The sequence below is a fragment of the Perca flavescens genome, chromosome 20, assembly GCF_004354835.1.
Source record: "Perca flavescens isolate YP-PL-M2 chromosome 20, PFLA_1.0, whole genome shotgun sequence".
Taxonomy (NCBI): Eukaryota; Metazoa; Chordata; class Actinopteri; order Perciformes; family Percidae; genus Perca; species Perca flavescens.
In genome coordinates, this window is record NC_041350.1 from 7,720,703 (window position 1) to 7,735,163 (window position 14,461).

At 40.9% G+C, this 14,461-nt stretch overlaps 1 protein-coding gene across 1 annotated transcript in view; it reads left to right on the forward strand.

Moving 5' to 3' along the window:
- The window catches only part of LOC114547098 (leucine-rich repeat and fibronectin type-III domain-containing protein 2), a 145,788-nt gene that overhangs the window by 73,008 nt on the left and 58,319 nt on the right, over window positions 1–14,461 (forward strand). The window contains exon 3 of the mRNA XM_028566328.1: window positions 8,433–8,573. The gene's annotated coding sequence lies outside the window, so the exon portion shown is untranslated. The remainder of the gene's footprint in view (window positions 1–8,432; window positions 8,574–14,461) is intronic.

The following is a 14,461-nucleotide window of genomic DNA, read 5'->3' on the forward strand; positions in this document are numbered from 1 at the left end:
ACGTTTACTTTGTCTCTCTCAGTTGGAGGCTGCTCAGTAACGCTCAGCGCTCACCGGAAAAGTGCTTCTATTATACTTCACTGGTCTCCGTCCAGAGCAACGGGATCTGTTGGTGCATTCTTATATACTGTCTATGAGTGCGACATGTTCTACCACGTGTTCCTTGACATTGACCAATAGGAAGAGAGAGTGCTCCCTGCCTCTCTGGCGCACATATGTAAACATGGCGAAAAAGGAGAGACGCTGCTGTCTGGTGGAGGAAAGATACACACAGTGCTCATATAGGCTTTTTCAGGGCAGGGATCGTCCCGCTTCCCAGCATTGCACCCTAGTGGGCTAGCCACCAGCAGTTACCTGTTTCTCTTCACTTTGACCACTGACAAGCAAAGAAAACAGGCTACACCCTCCTACAACCACGATGGCTGCACCTGATTGGACGAACACTACATGTGGTGCTCCCGGATTTCAAAACAGACCATGCAGTTGCTGAATCTGTTTTTATTTCAAATCTACAACGTCAGTTTAAAAGATTTTTGGAAATTTTTGAGAGGCCACCAAAGCGTCGACCTATGAACTCATGTGTGATCTTCTCAACAGCACGCGATAATCAGGGGGCTGGTTGGTGTCATACTTGTAGTGTTGCCACTCTTCTGTCTAAGACACAGCAATATTTCTTGGCAATATGTCTGTCTAGTCTGACATATTGACATAGTGAAAGACAAAAAATAGTGTAGTCTGATCCTGGCGTTGCTCAACCTCTTAACCTTTTATTTATTTCTATAAATGGACAATAAATGACTCTTGGGTTAATATGCCTTTCATGATGATAAAACTGTCTTGTTGACAAATGCATTGGCTTTTTGTGTGAAGGCTGTTCAAACAGTCCAATTGATTTGAACATAGCCTGTTTTTATCCAATAGTCAAGTGATGCTTCTAAGGTTCCAGAATCAGACACTATATAAACTGTAAAATGCAACAGTCAAACCAGTATAACAGTAATGGGGTTGTTTAAAAAGTTGCATTTTATATTAATATGTAATCTTGACCCAGTGGTTATTTGCCAGATGAAAAAAAAAAGTAAAGTGTGTGGGCCATGCGTAGAGATAATAAGAAAGAGTCAGTACCATGTATTCATACGGTATGGGCTGACCTTTTAAAATGCCATCCTTTGTCAATAAGGACTGACCCTCAACCAAAGTGTCACCGCTGCAACACCACCTACGTACATGGATTGTCGTTCTGCTGAGGTGAATGCACTTGAAGGTTTTCCAAAGAACTTCCTGAGTGATTGTTTTACCAGAAAAGGCCAGAAATATTGTACTGTAGGTAAATAAATGTTGCACGCATTCCGAGGCGAGAAATGATGTAAAACTAATCCACTGTCATTTGATCTTTTGCATGCGAATGAATACCGCTTTGTGTAAACATGAAAGAAAATGCACAGCGGCTTTGCATGGCTGTATGATGCGAGATAAAATTATGTCATATTAAGCTTGTTTTGGAAGTGGTTTTGGATGTAATCCAGCTAGTTTACCATTTACAACCTACATGCATAAGCGAGTGCATTACAACCTGACAGGAGACAAACATGTGCTTCAGGCCCAAGCTCTTTATGTAATCCTCATTCCAAAACAGATTTAACAACAACAAAGATTTTGGAATTTAAAATGTGTTATTACCCTTGCATACATAATGCATACCAACTTGTCATGAGCTAAAATATTCCATCTTGTGCTCGGCACTGGAGGGCTCAACTTACACAGTCTATTACTGTATGTGGATTTATCGTATATCTTGCATGCAAATGAGACAATAAATACTCATCTCCTAGATGGATCACCCTGTTAGGGTTTTAAACAGTGTGTGCTGTGACACTATAGGTCTCTAACTGTCTTGCAGATCTTCACAATATCTTAATCACATGACGTGCAAACTTTATTGTCATGCATGGTCAGAACTTCTGCCCCCACAGCTGGACTGGGATAATAATTTAGGCCGGGAAACTTAACAGCAGTCCAAGCCAACACCCACACATTCACATACAAAGTATGCTGTAACTTTCTTTTGCTGTTTACTTTTATGATGGCCGTTCTCATGCTCAATTATGTCTCATGAGTTGTTTTTGGATTGAAAATATAACCCGTTTTGACCGCTCAAGAATTGATAAATAATAAAAATGGTCATAAATCCCTCCAAAATACCTCATTAAGACATCAAGACCTTAAGGAACACCATCTTAAAATCAGTGCTTTGATTTTTAATGAAACACCTTTGACATTTGGAGATTTCTTCAAGAATTGCCTAGACTGGGTAAACCCAGCCCGATCTGCCGGTGATTTGATATCCCTGCAGCTCAGGCTTGAAACCTGTACATTTATCTATCCTGCTTCCGTAACAATTTTGCGGGGACCAATCACATACTGGCTTATCCACCTGGCGCGCTATTAACACAATGACGATAGAGAAGCGACCAAGCAGCTTCTTGTTGTCAACATAGGGGCCACCGTAGCGCAGCAACCCGTTCCTATGTCAACGGGATTGTTGGTCTGATTGGTTCAATTCAATTCAATTCAATTTTTTTATAGTATCAAATCATAACAAAAAGTTATCTCGAGACACTTTACAGATAGAGTAGGTCTAGACCACACTCTATAAATTCCAAAACCCCAACAATTACATTGGTTGAAGGACTATCCAATTTCGTTCGGAGTCATTTGAACTATGCCCGTTGATCACTTGATCATTTTCTCTTGTGCAGTAGAAAATACAGAGCAGACTCCCCAGATGAATGTTCAGTCTTAAAAAATAGAGCTTCGTCTGGTGATAGCCTTTTTCTTCAATGGATGCCAAGCACTTTTTCACAGTTTGTTGCTCAATTGCTCAGAAACCGTTTTACTGTCAATACACCTAGGAAACCAGACATCATCTGAATGCCACAGGTCTCTAGTTTGTGTTTGTAAAGTTTCATGAGGCTGTGATTACTCTAGAGGTCACAATACGTCATTTTATACAGTGAGGTCAAGTTAAAAAAAAATAATAATAATCATAATCCTATGAAATGGCTACAATGGGGACTAACCGTTATAGTTCAACTAATCTATATCGACGATGTTCAATATCCTGGATTGTTCAGGTGCCGCCGGAAGTCCCTAATTTTCAGCTGGATGTTCCTCAGCTTCCGCTTTCTTTGTGTCGGCATTCTAAACTCCGGTCAATTTATGAGTACTAGGGTTAAGTCCCTCAGATTTTCTAGCTAGAGACTATCTGTCAAATCTGAGTTTTCGGTTGCACGACTAAAACAACTTTTGAACGTACACGTGTTCCACCAAAATAAGTTCCTTCCTGAGACTATTTTTGCAGAGACACCATAATTGAGTCCAGGGCTAAGCGCTGAGCGCCAAGACGATCCAGATTGATTTTAAGAAATGCCAATTAACCACAGCACATTTTTGCACCCAATGTTTTGTGGACTAGCCAGACCTTCCTCCGCAGCGCTGTGGAGGAAGGTCTGGCAATGGGAGACTATAATCTGACTAACATCATCACACATATAAAATAAAATTGGGCTCATTGAATCCACAACAGTCTCAGTTTTCCAGTCAGACCGGACAATTTATTCAACTCCAAGACTGTTTAGGTAAGGAAAGGAAAACCCTGAAAGATGGGCACAGTAGTGCCCTGAACGCCTCGAGTTGAAAAACTTCAACTCAGAGTGGAAAAAAAGCACCCAATGTCATTTACCTTCCCAGCTAAATAATGATTGGTTGAAGACGGGTGATTCGGTGGTTCACTACTGTTGCAAGAAGAATACAAAGACGCAACTGGTGTGATCAGGGCAGTGTGCCTCACGCATTGCAACCTGCAAACACGCTCTGTCTGATCGCGATCTAAGTGGGCAGTACAATGTGTTAGCTTGTGCGCTGGGGTGTGAGTGTGAGTCAAATTTAGAGAGGAAGAAAAGGAAACTGTGTTGCAGTGTTTGTTAGGTAACTTTGCTAAAGTTTGCTCTAAAATATATTACTTCTTCCTTGTAAACTCAGTCTGTTCTCATCCAACTAGCACACGTCATGTTTGCACCATTGGGTTGATGCAGGATGTGCTCTCACAGTGGCTTGCTGAACTATGGAAATTACTATTGTGTAAAATGCCCGTAAACTGATGTCTGCACACACTACTGTTTGTGTGAAGTCCTCTTTGACATCAGGCCCAATAGTGTAAGGTGACTTTGGGGAGCGCTGCTTCTTTGAAGACATCATTCATTAGCATTCAAAAGGGACAGCGCAGGTCCAACCGCCCAGTGCTCGGATCAAAACATCGCCAACCGCAGGGGAAAGGGACTTGCGTAGCATTCTCTCTGACCTCAAGTCTTTGAGGAGCCTCATTTGCAGCTCAGGTGTCATGTGCAAATCCCTCCAGAAAGATTACGGTTTGCTCGGCAACCTGTCATCTTATTATGACAGGTCTGTTTGCAGGGAAAGATTAGATCTGATTTGAAAGGACAGTACAGCAGCTCTGATCCAGATCCAGATGGAAATAATTGGTAAGAAAGAGTATATGTGTAGGCTGTGCAGATACTTGTGAAAGACAAGACAAAGTCAATGGAAACTCTCAGGACTTACGGATTTCCTCACCCCTTAAATCTTGGCTTGTGCAAGTATAACACTGACTAATAAGGGCCTTATGACTCATTCTGTGAACTTTCACAACTTTCCACAGATTTTACATGTCAAAGTCAATTTAGTAGTCATGGTTAGTACAACTCAGAGTGGGGAGACAGATGTCTGATGTCTTCTGTGGTTCTGGAGGAGATTTTCCAAGTTTCATCACCCGGGTACTTTGGCTTGTGGACTTAGAACAGAAAGTCTTTACTTCAAATGTGGGTGTTTGCCAGGCAGGGAGAAATTTATACTACTAAGTTGCATTATGGGAAGGGTAGGGTCTGGTGTTTTTGGAGCTTGACCCATATTAACAGATAAATGTCAGGATATCTCTGCTTCTGCTGCCTTTCGACCATATTTGGCCCTGCTAGCAGCGTGGAGTGGCAGTGTTGGTCAGTCAGTGCTCCACTTTTGTCAAGACTGAAATATATCGCAACAATTCCAAGATGGATTGCTATGAAACTTTGTTCAGACATCTGTTGTACCATAGGACCTTACTGACTTTGGTGAAGCCCTTATTTTTCTTCCAGCACCATGATGAGGTTGTAATTTGTGATTTTGAGTGACATGTCTTAACAACTGTAGGATGGATTGCCATCAAATTTGGTAAACAAATTTTTCTCCCCATCAGGATGAAGTGTATAACTTTGATCCATTAACTTTTCATCTAGCACAATCATCGCTTCAAAATGTGAAAACGTATCCAATACTTTGGTTTATGACCAAATACATTCATAGGTAATGACATTCCCATCAGCCTCCGCTCTACTTTTTGTTTAGTGCTAATTAGCAAATGTTAGCATGCTAAAACGCTTAATTAAGATGGTGAACATAGTAAAAATTATAAATGCAAAACATGTTAGCATTGTTATTGTGAGCATGTTAGCATGGTGACATTAGCATTTCCTTCAAGGCCTCAAACCTTTGCGCAAGTACAGCCTCACAGAGCCTAGCATGACTGTAGATAACTCTTAGTCTTAGTCTCTTTTCTTATTTGTATCTGTCTTTCACCCCAACTTTAGAAGCAATACTCAATCACTGGGGTAATAGGCCTACTGTAGACATTTGTGTTTGTACACACATCTGTATTTGGTTTACATGTATTTTATTGTCATGTAGAAGTGTAATTCACAGTATCTTAGCGACTCCTGATGTTCTCATACTACTGTCTTCCTGTAAATGAATCCTTAAAATGATTCAGGCCCCGACAGAAGGGATGTTGGCTGTGCGAGCTTGTTCATAATTAACCGACTGTAAACACTGGACGCACTGAATTTAAGCGATTTATTGGCCTGCTCTATCCGCCTTGATTGACCCCTTAAAGAGTGCATAAATGACAGGGTGCATTCTTGATTGATTACTCTGACGCAACTTGTTTCGAATAAAGTGTTCAGAGACTGCACAGCTTAATTAATTTCCTTTTAGGCACTCGGTAGCTCACGTCTTATTTGAGGTATTTGACATTCATGAGCGTGCACACTGCTTGTTTTACATTAAGAAACTGACAGCCACAGCAGAGGTACGGCAGTATTTTTGGTGCGAAATTAAAACAGATGAATTGATGTATCACAACGTTAAGGTGGACAATACTTGATTTCCATATTCATCATCTTCGAGGTTTCTTCTCCAAGGTTTCTTATCTTTGCATGTAACACCAGGCTGTATATCTGCATTAAAAACAACGCAAGCACCACTGCAACATGCTGAAGAGTGAAAAAGAAAGCGTGTTCACATGCAGTTAGAGAAACGCTTCAACACCGTTTCACTCTGTTACATCAACCATAATCTAGAATGACACCTGTTTGATGACCTATGCGACACGCAACAGCAGTGTTTCAATTATCCAGCGTGAAATTGTAACTCTCTGAATTCTGGTTGAACTTTTACAGCTTCATGCCCGTTTGCACTCAAACAATGTTAAGCCCACCACATGCAAGGCAGTGTGGGCACTCGGGCTGCTGTAGGTGGAGCCGCTGCTTGCAGGCTCTGGAATCTCGTTAAGCATATTGTGTTGCCAGAGTCAAAGCAGAGGTGTACTTGGCAGCGGCTAACCACTCCAACCATGGAAGTCAGGAAATCTCTGTGGCTTAGTAACACCCCACATTGCAGAAAGAGCTTGTCAATGGGATTTTGGGAGGATATTCTGCAGCTTGTCACAGAAGCAAAAATCGCATAAAAACTGAAATGGTTTGTTAGAGTGAACAGTTTCTTCTAGTCTATATCCACGATGTTCCACTTACAGGATTGCCCCATTACTGCTGGAAATTCCGCCAGACAGCTAGCTAGACTATCTGTCCAATCTGAGTTTTCTGTTAACTAAAACAACTTTTGAACATACACATGTTCCACCAAATCAAGTTCCTTCCCGAGGCTATTTTGCAGCGGCACCGTGGCTCTGCCCGGAGCTTAGCGCCGCCTGTGACGATTGTGATTGGTTTAAAGAAATGCCAATAAACCAGAGCATGTTTTTCTCACATCCCGGAATGTTGTGTGGACTAGCCAGACCCTCATCCGCACCGCTGTGAATGAAGGTCTGGCAAAGCGAGACTAATAAGTTTCTTCAAATTTTGAGGAAGGGGAGCCAATTTTGAATTCAGCCAACAAAAAACTGACTTGGTTATCATATTTCAGTTTGTGAGTTCATAGACATGATATGTCTCCTTTAAATAAGCTGCACATGTCTGGAAGTACTGGCTGGTTTTTAATGGACAAAGTGCAAACAGACTTTTTGAGGGATCAAGCAATCTGCTTTTTCGTTATGCTAGACCACTGTGACACTGCTTATTATCCAGTATCACATTGACACTATTTAATTTGCTGTCTCTTTGTCCACTGCCATAGGACTGCAGCGTATTCTCTGTCAGTCAGTTGGATTTCTTGTCAGTGTTCTACCCCGACTGTCTGATTTGGCAAAGACAGATGCCTGGCAGATGCAGAGCTTAAAAAGCAGAAAGCAGAAAGATCTATTATTCTGAAAAGACCATTATTTGCATTGAGACTTCAAAATTGCTTTTTCTTAATGCACCTAGGCTGGCAAAGCCTGGAGCCAGAACACACCGTTTTTACCAAAATAAACATTATGAAAACTTGTTGTTGTGTCTACCATTCGGTCTCTGTGTGCTTTTCATCTTTGCCAATTAGGATGGGAAGCAGCTGTGGGGTTTGGGAGGACATGTGCTCTGACATGGTCACAGAATTTTAACGAGATGTACTAATGCTGTATTATTAGACACCAGCTATGTCATCCTTTCAACTATTTAACATAAAAAAACAGTTTTGTCAGAGGACTCCTTTGAAACCTTATCTGAAAACATCATTGATTTAAATCTGTGTCTGTCTGATCCTGATGTCCTTTTCTTCATAGTCCCCCAAATATTGATTCAGCCATCTTTTAACTAAAATTAAAAACCTCCCTCCTGCACTTTAAGGTGCTGTTTGAATGTTTGATGTTTTAATTCCACTTTGGCCAGCCATGTGCTCCTGATAACAGATACATGACTGGCCAAATAAAAAAAAACAGCATTTTACTTAAAATGTCATGTCTTTTTCTATTTAATGCCTTGAAATTCTCACACTTTGTTTGACAGAAAACATCATCAACATCCAACATCATTCTTCATAGAAATGCTACTGAATTCCCCCTGAGGAATTATTAGTCATTCTTCATTCTTATGATTCCAAGGGTTCATACAAGTCTGTTATTATGATGTGAACAACCATGACCCATAACTTCCTTTCACTAACATGCCCTACTGTGCATCTATCTTCTTTAGGTGGTTAACGATATCCAACAGAGACAAATGTGACAACTATCAAGAAGCGGTGTTATAGGAATCGGATCCCACCTTCTTGACATGAATCACTATGTGTTTGGATACCTGACCTGACCTGACCTAACAACTGATCCTGTTACTGTGAGTACCAGAACATAAAGTGATCAAATTCCCTTATTTGTAAATGAAACATATTGTATTTGACACCACATCTACCATTTAAAAGAGCATTACTGGAGGAGCATACAGTGTTTTGGCCCGATGGCACTCATCCATCTGTGTGTTTACATGCACTTAACAGGGTTAGAGTCAGAGTTCAGCTTTCTTAAATGTCATGTTTCTGAGAAACCTGGTTTTGTTAAACGGAATAGTGGTTTAGAAAAACCAAACTTCCCCAGGTAGATTTCTCTTGGAGAAAGACAGTTTACAGTACATGTAACTGCTTGACAAAGATTTCGGACAGGAAAATTAGCACTATGACAGGGACGTCATACTGAGAAGTGATGGAAAATCTCCTTTTTACATGTCAATCTTTATCAAATCTTCTTAAACCCATTCTGTCACATATCTCCAGTCGGCATTTGTGCCGCCTGCACCACAATGATTGGATGATACAAACACTCAGCAAAACCCAGAGCGTTCTGATTTACTTAAGTTGGATTAGAGTCTTAAGCTATCTCCCCAAACTCTTCTCTTCTTTCTGTCATTATATCATTCTCCCTTTCTCTGAGAAAATTGGCATCATTTACTGCTGTCACTGCAGAGCTCATTGTCCCCCATTATCTATGGGACAAAGCTGCCGTGACATTGAGTTAATCCGTGCTTGTTTCAATTTTGCCTTCAAGAAATAAAACCGATAAGAAGTTTAGGTAAGTGATGGCAAGGAGGTACCATATCCCAGGCAACACAGACTACAAGGGTTGGACGGTTAAAAGAATGATAAAATGCAATATGCCGGTCAAATTGGGTTGATTTCCCCCAAAATGTCAGAGACGTGTTTTGTGTGCTTGTGAGTTTGTCTGTCTGGGATTGATAGAAAGCTTTTTTAAAAGACTAAAATTCCTTGCTAGAATGTCAGGCCCTGTAAAAAGACAACCACGTATAGACTTAAAAGAACATCTCATGAAATCTAGGGCAAGGAAACTAGAGTAGGCTCAACAACATTTTCGCAATCATCATCACCATGTGACAACGGTAAACTGCCGTAAGACCTCAGTCAGAAGATCTGTCTGCAAAAGCTATATGTGCTGGCTTGCTCTTCCACTGACAAGTGAAATATGTGTAAAGTCGTACTGTCTTACTGTTTGTGATTAAGCTCTTTCCAGAAGTGTAATTATAGATAGATATATAAAGTCATATGCAAGACATTTGGCGTATGGTGAACCTAGACTTGGCTTACTTTATAACATCCACAGAATATATTTAAGAGACTAGAATTAGCCGGTAGAGACAGAAAGTTGATCCAAATATGTCTGCTAAGTATGTTCAGTCCCTCTCCTACCCCTTCCAGAAAAGGTGATGTAGCCTACACTGTGCAGTTTTATCCAGGGTTTTCTGAGCAGACAGCTGAGCAGCATTGCACACAAAATGCCGAAGCGTTTCCTGCTAAAGATTTCCCACCCTGGTAAGAAAACACAGGGGAGACACTTTGTTTCTCTCACTATGACTTTAGAGTCGTACTCGCTCGCCGTCACTCTCACTTCTCCCTCGCTCTATGACTAAAACAAGACAAGTGCAGCTAGTGCAGCTTCACAATGCTGCAAAGCTGGCACATATGTTTCAGTGTCTTTATTATTTATATTATTACATTGAAAAGGTATTAAGAGATATTTTGTTGAAGCTGGATTTTCTAACACAGAAGAGGTCATATTTAGAACATTATTTCATATTATTTATTTATTTTAAAAGAGAGCTATTATTTTTTTACAGGTTGTTACAGATTTTCTTTTCTTTTATTAGAAGTTATTTTTGCACCATTGAGGCATAATAAAGCATGTTCATTAACCTCTGAGAAGCCTGTCTGGATTTGTCTCGAGGCCGGGCCAAGTTAACCTGACTCCGCCAGATGGATTGCTTCGCATTTGCTCGGCATATCCATCTGGGAACTTTCCGTTTGAGAACTTTTGGGAAGGGGCGGAAATACTGGTTAGCTGATTGGATGAACTATCTGTCTATCACCTATGTTGGTGATAGACGGGCCAAATCAACCAATCAGATCCACGAAGCGTATGAAAATACAACCACAAGCCCGCCCCTGCTGCTGCAGGCAAAGCATAGCTCGTTAGCTCAGCAAGCAAGCAACATGTCGGTAAAGGATATTTGCCGTTTGTGTAACGAGAATGTAGGAATAAAAGACACCATTTCAGGTTCCTGAACAATATTCCAAAAGAAGGATCCAAGAGAAAAAAAAGCATTAGCGAGCGGCTAACAGAATTAGGGCTACCGCTGTCTGAAAATACTGGTTAGCTGATTGGATAAACCATCTGTCTATCACCACCTAACCCACCTCAAAACCAACGCTGATTGGCCCGGTCGTTTGGCTAACGGCTCCAAATTTTCTCTGCCTCAAGATGCCAGACTGATCTGCGAGTGGAAAACTGGAGCTCGCGAGATCAGGTCGGTCTCACAAGGCTAGGGCCAAGTGTCCTCTTTTTTGGAAATCAAAATATGGTCACCCTAAGGTAGCTTGACTGTGGTTGTGACTGACTAGTACTTGCATATTCCCAGCTGGCTAGCATGTTGGCAGTTACCTTGCTACCGCAGTTCACCAACTAGCCCTGTGAGTAGTCACTACTTCAGCAAGCTTCTAGCACTGCCTACTTTTTGACGATGCTCGGATGACGTGCCACATTCTGTTGTGAGCGGGCCTTCATAAGATACAGTATATTAGCAGAAATGCAGCACCTGGTGCCAGGATGTTTGCCAGCCTTGAATATGATTCAGAGATGTTCAGTGCTGAAAGATCAATCTCGCCACTAGATGTAGGAGAATTCACCACATGAGAACATTGCAAAGATGGCTCTCAAAGCAGCGAACCAAACCTAATAAACAAGACAAATATGTCACCATTATTGGTCCTTAATACAGAATTCTGCCTTCCATTAATGTCTGTACCCATCTGTCCCATCTGCTATGATGAAAACAGTGGAGTAGTAAAGTGCCTCTTGATAGCATATTATTGGCGAATTAAACATTTAACTAGAAATAGATTCATAAAGCGCTCGAAGGTCACATAATGTTTGTGTTGAAAAATTAATGATGAACATTTGCAGTGCTGAGAAGACATCACATTTGTTGATCCTGGGAATTGCCTTACTCCTTTGTCCCATCTCAGCGGGATATCTAAAAGATGATAGCAAGTTTATATCACAGTGTGATCTATTGATTGCACTTGTCAGCTTTTACAATCTGGCCTCATTTATCGGTCTGCACACCCTCTGTCTCATTTAAGAGGTTTCTGGGAGCCGAGGTGAACCCGTCCTCTACCTGACAAACTTCTGCTCCCTCATCCATCCAGCCCTCGCTGCTACAAGCCTCACCGCCCTTCTTACAGCTGTGCACGAAAGCCCTATCATGGTTCACTAATCCTCCTCATTAAGCCAGGCCTCATGGCTCTCGTTACTGTACATCTATTCCCACATGCCTTGTACCAGACTCATGGCTTTCATCTTTGGCAGAATGTGCACATGCCATGAATTTGCCATGTGCAATATAGTATGTGTGTCAGGATTTTGATGTCTCTGTCAACTGTGGGACCAGATAACATGAGGAAAGGCAGCTGTTCTCACTCCATGTTGGTGGTGGAAGGAAAATTGCACTTATGCTGCTTTTTATAGACTTTCGCAAGGACCTCTCTCTATTCATTTTTTACCATAATGCTGGCCTTTAGCATTTAGTGTATTCACCTACACTCGGGGTGAAGTGCTTTCCTTTTGGCCTCTGGTTAATATGTTTTTCAAGCTTTTCATGATCAATATTGAGTTGCAAGGGATAGTTATAATATTATCTTTGCATGTGGTGTTTAATACTGCAGGTTAAGCCTTGGGGCAGCATCCATCTCTGCATTTATTGTAGTTATTCTTTATGTTTCTTTTCTTACTGCAGTATTTCTATGCCCTGAGGTTTTGAGAGTGGAAAATCAAATATACTTTTTGTAGCCTGAAAAATTACGTTTTTCTTGACAGAGAATAATTCTGTCCACTCTTCAGCTCGTGTAAAGATGTTGGCAGCGTGGAAAATGCTCAGAGGATCTATATTAACCTCGCTTTGAAGTTACCTGTACAGCCTATGAGCTCCCTGGATTTCCTTATTAAAAGCCTTTCTGATTCATCTTGGAAACAACTGAGACCAATTGGAAGCTGTGTCATCAGAGGCAGCATTTCCAGTCGTAGAACTTCCTGCCAAAGCTCCAGTGACAGGCAGCGGGAAGATGGGTTGGAAGGATACAAATCATCCACTGTGAGACTGAATTACAAAGTTGAGGAGCTTTGGCTCTCTATCTGAAATACGGTGTGAATGATGGGGTGTTCTATTTATAAGTGACTTGTAGTAAGGATTCTTGAGATGGAGAGGAGAATGGGTCTGAACTACTCTACCAGAGTGGAGTGAAATGTCTGACAAGGTATTAAACTAAAGAACCAGGGGTTGCCTAGGTGATGAAAGCTAAATATTACTCAACATATTTTTTTTTCTCCATACGCTGCATAAAATGGAGCATATTTTTGTTGTTGGAAACCTCGTAACTCCAACTTTTGGTTAAGTTTTCTCCTTAAATTTTAATAAAAATATATCACGTTCCTGTATGGGACCTCACTAGATACATAAAAAAGAAACATGGCTGCAAAGCTAAAACAAAATAGAAGGAGCTGTATCATAGTTCAATACATGACAATATAATGTATTCATGCTCTGATGAATATACTGTTGAAATTGAGATTAGTCCTGAATATCTGTGTGTGTACTACCTTTTTACATTTAGGGTATCAATGTTGGAACTTTATGAACTTTAGCACCACAAACAAATACTGGGAAGGCCCATCCTCTACATTTTTATTTTTTATTTTTATTTTCTCTTAATCATCCTCTAAAAGACTCAGAACTATAAGAACTATTATAACTTCCTATTCACCATATACTTGGCAGTACATTATTTACTAAACCAGCATGTTTAACAGCCCGCAGGACTTTTGAAAGCAAAGCAAGGCAATGTGATTTTATAGCATATTTAATTCCAAGTAAACAATACATGCTTTACTTTTAATACATTTGCACATAGACAGTAAGGAACCCACATTCACCCCATAGACAAACATCTAAGTACAATTTTGAAGATGATTTTGCATGGCACAGTGGGGGCCAATAAAGTGATTTTACGACTGGAATAATATCTTTGGCTTTGCATGCACAGAATGAGCCTGTTGCTGAAAGACCAAAGGCTGTCTTAACGTTCACCAGCCTCAATGAATATCAACTCTGTGCTTCATTAGCTTTCATTTGAAGCCCCAGTGATGAATTCAAGAGCGCTTTTCCTGTTTCAGTGAGCGATAAGTTGGAGATATTTTGCAGTGCTGAAAATTTGTGAACTATAACATATTATGCAGCCTTTCATAAATAAGCAGTATGATACAGTACTTAACACGGGCCACACCAAACGACTTCAATTCTTATGAAAGAAAGGACAAATAGAAAGAAAGAATCAAAAGAAACATGCTGGTACTGGTCAATCAACACAAGGCAAATTTACACAAACAGTTGAAATGGATCTCTTTGCATATCCCTCCTAGATACCACACACATGCATTTTCAGAAGGCTCATTGCGCAAGCTCAGCCATAGTAGGCTATGGTGCTCCTGGAGCAATTTGAGGGGGTTTGGTGGTTTGCTCAAGGGCACCTCGGCAGTGCCCCGCAGGCTGGTAGCATCTCTCCAGTCGAAACTAACCTCTGGTTCCCAAGCCAAGTCCCCACATACTAAGCTACTGCTGCCCCAATGGGACAAAGATAACAAGGCAGTCAGTAGGCTTGTTAGAGA